Source organism: Urocitellus parryii, chromosome X, assembly GCF_045843805.1.
Source record: "Urocitellus parryii isolate mUroPar1 chromosome X, mUroPar1.hap1, whole genome shotgun sequence".
Classification (NCBI taxonomy): Eukaryota; Metazoa; Chordata; class Mammalia; order Rodentia; family Sciuridae; genus Urocitellus; species Urocitellus parryii.
The window spans coordinates 47,992,237-47,998,048 of record NC_135547.1 but is presented as its reverse complement, the minus strand read 5'-3'; the positions used below and the strand labels follow the sequence as shown (position 1 = coordinate 47,998,048).

The 5,812-nt window shown below is 34.7% G+C and overlaps 1 pseudogene; it reads right to left on the bottom strand.

Annotated features, from left to right (window-relative positions):
* Window positions 1–376: 376 nt before the first annotated feature.
* Window positions 377–5,484, bottom strand: LOC113201269 (RB1-inducible coiled-coil protein 1 pseudogene; annotated as a pseudogene).
* Between the last annotated feature and the right edge of the window lie 328 nt (window positions 5,485–5,812).

The following is a 5,812-nucleotide window of genomic DNA, read 5'->3' as shown; positions in this document are numbered from 1 at the left end:
CAGTAATAGTAACACAGTCACATCTGATTCTCTACACAAAACAAAATTAAACCATTTAAAATCAGCCATGTGGTTTGATGAATTTATTGTTCCTAAAATATAGCCAAATTTATAGTAAATGATGCACACCAATGAAGTGTATTATCACAATGACTCTCTTTTTTTTAACCTTTATTTTATTTTTACATGGTGCTGAGGATTGAACCCACTGCCTCATGCATGCTAGGCCAACCCTCTACCACTGAGCCACAACCACAGATCCATGATGACTCTCGTATATAAAAATTGCCTGCTGTTTTTGGAGTGATTCATGGATTAATGAGCACTATAGGACAATGTAGGAAATGTCACAGAAAGTAGTAATTTCTTTAATAAGCTATATTTTCTTCTTCCATTACACAGTTTTCACTCTGTAAAACTTTTTCCCTGAAGGAATTTTAAATTTGTTTTGTGCCTTTCTGACTTGACAGTATTACTTTTCCAAGTACCCGGGATTTTCTAGATGCACCAATTCACCCGTGCCTGGTTTGAGATCCAAAGCAGTTAAAGTCTCTGAATGCATAAAATATAAAGTAGGACTAAAAGTAAATAATATATAATTGTCATGACGTTCTTCTAGGATGGTTAATACAAAATCTCCCATATGAACGTCTTAAATGACTATAATTTCAGAATGCCTTGAAGATCCTGAAGACACACTTTGTGACATCAATCTTTGATTCAACTGCTTATTTTCTTCCTCCTTCAACATCAGTATTCATTTTAACAGCATTATCTTCTATTTCTCTTCAGACAGCATAGGGACATTTTCTTGGACAGATATCATGCTCATCTCTGTTGCTGAATCCACTTTTCCTTCAACTGTTATTTCCATGATCATTCTTTCTGTTTTGCCTGGGAGTTCAGGGGCTCCAGCTCCATAAAGTTCTGGGGCTTTTACAAAAGCTGAAGGAACAAAACTGCTACTATGCAACATACTGACTTCTCCTTCAAGCTTTTCCTTTTCCTCAAGCAAACTAGCTTGACATTCAGATAGTGACTCTATCAAATCTTTGTCTCATTCTTGTTGTTGCACTTTAGTTTTTGACTTATTACTAAGATCATCTATTATGTTTTATTTTCTCAAGTTAAAACAGTATTCAAGTTGATTTGTGGTTGAGTAAAGATATTAGAATATTTTGCATTTCTTCATTCTTTCTCCTTTCTTGCTCTTCAAGTTATTCTAGAAACTTAACTTTTTTTCTATTTGAAGCCTTTCTTGAAGTTCAGCAACTAAGCTTGAAGAATCTTTCCTGGTACAATAAATAGCAGGACTTTGGGCTATTTTATTCTCAAAATGTTTAAATTTTTCTAATAACTCTTTCTCAATAATGTCTTATCCAATTTAGATTCTTTAAGCATAGCCTGAACAGCTTCATCCTTTTCCACAATTAAGCATCTTAATTTTACTGTTCTCTGTCCTGTTCATAGCTCAAGACTAATCTCTACATGTCTTTCTCATAATTCTGGATAATAGTTTTATATTTCTCTTCTTATTGGGTGATTTTTTCCATCTTTTTTTTCCTCAACATCACTCAAGGGGCTGGGGCTGTATTTCAGGGGCAAAACATTTACCTAGACCATATGAGGCACTGGATTCAGTAGTTAGCACCACATTTAAAAAATAGAATAAACAAACAAAATGCAGGCATGCTGTCCATCTACAAATAAAAGAAAAAAAATATAAAAGAGTACTCAATTTTGAGTCCAATTTACTCTATAGTTCTACTATTTGTTCTTTTAAGTTATTTTTTTCTTTTTTTTTTCTATTTCAAATGCTTGGTGATGCAAAGATGTTACTTTGGCTAATTTGGCTTTAAGAATATTATATTTTTCTTCCTGTCTTCTAATTAAATCTAAAGTTCACTGATCTTTAACAATTATCATTAAAGTTCTTAGTTCTTCTAAGCCCACCTGGTAATTTTAATTATTATCTTGAATATTTTGGTTTAGTTTACTTATTTCTGTTTTCAAATTTTCTGTCTCCTGTTCAAGGAGAGATTTCAAAGTCTCCTTCTGCTGCATTCTACTTTCTTCCAGTAAAATTTTTATCTCATCAGTTTCTGTTTCTTTCTGTGCAAGTTCAACTTCTAACTTGTATTTTTTGTCTGACAAATCAAAAACTTGAGTTTTAATTCCTGCAGTTGTTGTTCTTTTTCCTGGATAATCATGACATGAGACTCTTGTATCAGATCAATTCTTTGTTGACTTTCTTCTTTCTGTTTCTCCAAAGAAACTTGGTGGTCTGTCATAACTTTCTGAAATTCCAGCCTGACATGCAGCATGTCCTTTAATTCTTTCAGGTGACTTTGTTCTAAGTACTAAAGTTCTACCCTAAATAACTGTATCTTCTCATCATTTTAAAACATGGAGCGTTTTTAATTGTTCTAATACCAACTCTTGTGGCTGCTTCAGCTCTCTAATTTCACAATTTTGAGTGTAGATTATATTTTCCATCTCCAACAACTTCTAATGCTTTTCATTCTGTAGGCAGATGACAGCTTCTTTTTTCATGTGTAACCAAAGCAAATTTATTGTCTTGATTTTGTAAATCCTCCTCAAGGCATACTAGGTCTCCTTTAAATTTTTTTTATTTTGTTTTATTTTCTTCACTTTCCTTTATTAGTGCATCAAGTTCACCTTCATTTTCAATTTTAAAAGAATATAGTTTTTTCATATTTTTCTAGTGTTATATCCAGGGAGCATTTTACTTTTTCATTAATGTTTCTTATTTCCAATGCTGTACATTTTAAAGAATTTGAGAAGTCACTCTGTTATTTTTGTACAAATGTTCTCAAGTGGGAAAGGTTTTTCTTGGTGGTTTGTATACTGAAATGAGAGTCTTAGGCAACAACTCCACATTTTTCCAGTTGAACATTCAGAGAAGCATGATCTCCAAAATCCTCTTTACCACATATATTTGTAACCTGCATACATCTACTATCAATTGCATTGATAATTGATGAATAAAGTGATTCCACAATCACCTCTGGAATTAGTGGATTACTTATAAGATTAAGGGAGAATAAATTTTCTTCATTCACAAACTCATTTACAGCAGACATAGAATATGATTCAGGGCTTTTTGCTAATGAATCCTAGTCTAAAGAAACTTGTTGAGGGGCTGGAGATATGGCTCAAGTGATAGAACGCTCGTCTGGCATGCGTACGGCCTGGGTTCGATCCTCAGCACCACATACAAACAAAGATGTTGTGTCTGCCGAATACTAAAAAATAAATATTTAAAAAATTCTCTCTCTCTCTCTCTCTCTCTCTCTCTCTCTCTCTCTCTCTCTCTCTCCCCCTCTCTCTCTCTTTAAAAAAAGAAACTTGTTGAATAGTTTGTTCTATATTTGGATGGGGGGATAGTTTCAAATCATGTCTATGTGCATCAGTGCTTTCTCAAGATGATTCTTCTAAGGGACATATGGCAGAACATAAGGGGTCCTGAGTAGAGGAGTAGTTTTCGGTGAGGTTTAGTTACAATTCCTGTTGCACTTTCTATTCATGAGGAAGAAGTGGACTATGGGCATGCCTGACTTACCAATGCCTTTTGTTCATTCAATAGAACTGTAATGGTCTGGGACATTTCATTCAAACGTTGTGCTGCCTTTACCAAATTATGTAGGGCAAGTACATAGTGGTACAGAGATTCAAAGTCAAAAAGTAAAGGCACCCTGAGGAATGTTTGAACTCCTGAGAGACAAAATGAGTGTAGAAACTGTAAAATCTTTTAATGAAATATCTGGAAGTTCATAGTCAAACTTTTCAGGCTTCTGAGTACAAAAGAAAAGGGACCAGGAGTCCAGGCTCCAAAACAGATGGTTCTTAAAAAAGACTTCCTAAGTAATTTCCCAAAGGATTCACTTTTAGATTTTTCTCCTTCATACAATCACTTCCCATCTTTGAATAAGGCACCAGTCCACTCCCTGTAGCGTTTAAAGATCATTTTTCTCCTTACAACCTCAACAACAGCTAAGCAGTACATCTGAGGAAATGTACTAAGACCTTTAACATTTCTGACTCCTAACAGCTCTATTACAAGGCAGAGAAAGCTTGTAATTTCTCTTCATCTTGATCGGCAAGCAGCATCACAAAGCAATACAACTTTAGTCTGACATGTAGATTATTTGCTATTTTTTGTTTGCAGTGGTACACTTCTGCTTAATAACCTACAGTTTTCTACGATTTTGCAACATAATCTTCAAATGTTTTGCATGATTCAGGCACAATAAGGTAATAAAATGCATCTTTCAAGTTTTCAGCTCTCATCTGATTAGTGAAAATCCCTGAGTGAGGTTTTTCTGTTCATTCACCATCTAGGAATCATCTGTTCCAGAGCATACAAACGATCTTTAAGCGCTTAAACGGCTTTCATATTCTGATTATTATGTTTGGCAATAAGTTTGATGGCATTATACTATTAATGTTCAAGTAATCTTTTATAAATCCTGCTCACAGAATCAAAGCACTTCCTGACCAAGAATTCTACATCGTTAGGTCTGTCTTAAATATTTATCCAGTCTAACAAAGAAAATTTTAAGGAAAAAAAAAGGCACTTCACCATCTTTAGCATCTACTGAAGTTTTATCTTACTGGACAGTACTTTGACAAAATTCCCTAATTTCTTTGCCAGTTTCATCATTTGTGGTTCATCTGGAGCTACATGTTCCACTGACTCATGAGATGAAGTTAACAAGGATGTGTTAGTTGTGCTAGGCATATCAGGAGAAAGTACCAGTTCAGTGGATGTTTTTCTGAGTCTTCATTTTCATTTAAAGAATCAGGTCTTCCCAAACATTCTATGTCTGGTTTGAAATTCCAACAGTGGAATCTTGGCCATTACTGAAACCACAGTTGCTAAATGAGTAAGTTTTACCTTGATGACTTTTATGGATTACAGTTACTTTGAATAAATACTTTCAAACTTGAAAAATAGCTTTTGGTATGAATTTGAACAGTCTTCCCTATTGGTCATGATTGTAGCCCAGCCTTGGTGCTGAAGACTTTCACCATGGTTAAGACTCTCACACAAAAAGAAAGTTTATTGGCAAATTCATATATTCCCACTGAAAGGTGTGCCCTTGAAGAAACAGTGTGAAAAACGGCAGGTATCATAAGAGACTCTTCAACTTTTATTTCCATGTCATTTTTGTTGTTATTGTTGAAAAGGTTGTTTTAAGAATAGCAGCTGCATGATAACATAAAACTAGTTCTTTGTTAAAAAGAAAAAAAAAGGATTTTTGTCTGTCTCCAGTGGTGTAGGTACACACTCTTCAATCTGAAGCCATGCATTCTCGTCCATTGATTACAAGTACTGACACTTAACAGCAATTTTTATTTGCTTTGAATATCATGTTTAAGGTCTACCACAGTTTGTACTGCATGTTTAGTGTCAAATGTTAGAGTAGTTCCAGTATTAACTATAAACACATATAACTTCATCATGATTTGACTTCGTGAGCTTGCACCTCACCCTCTAATATGAATCTAACAGTCACTGTGAAAAGCACTACCACTCTCCCTAAACAGATTAAAAGCGGCTTATGTTTGCCTTGCTTGATATTGGCAACTGAACAACATTAATGGCAGTTTTTGGTGATCTGGTGGGAATATTTTAAACTTCCAAGGTTGTACCTTATTTGGGGAAGGGGAGAGTGATATGTCCTCACATTGTGACCCAAAATAGAAGGATATATATATCCTTCTCTCTCTCTCTCTCTCTCTCTCTCTCTCTCTCTCTCTCTCTCTCTCTCACACACACACACACACA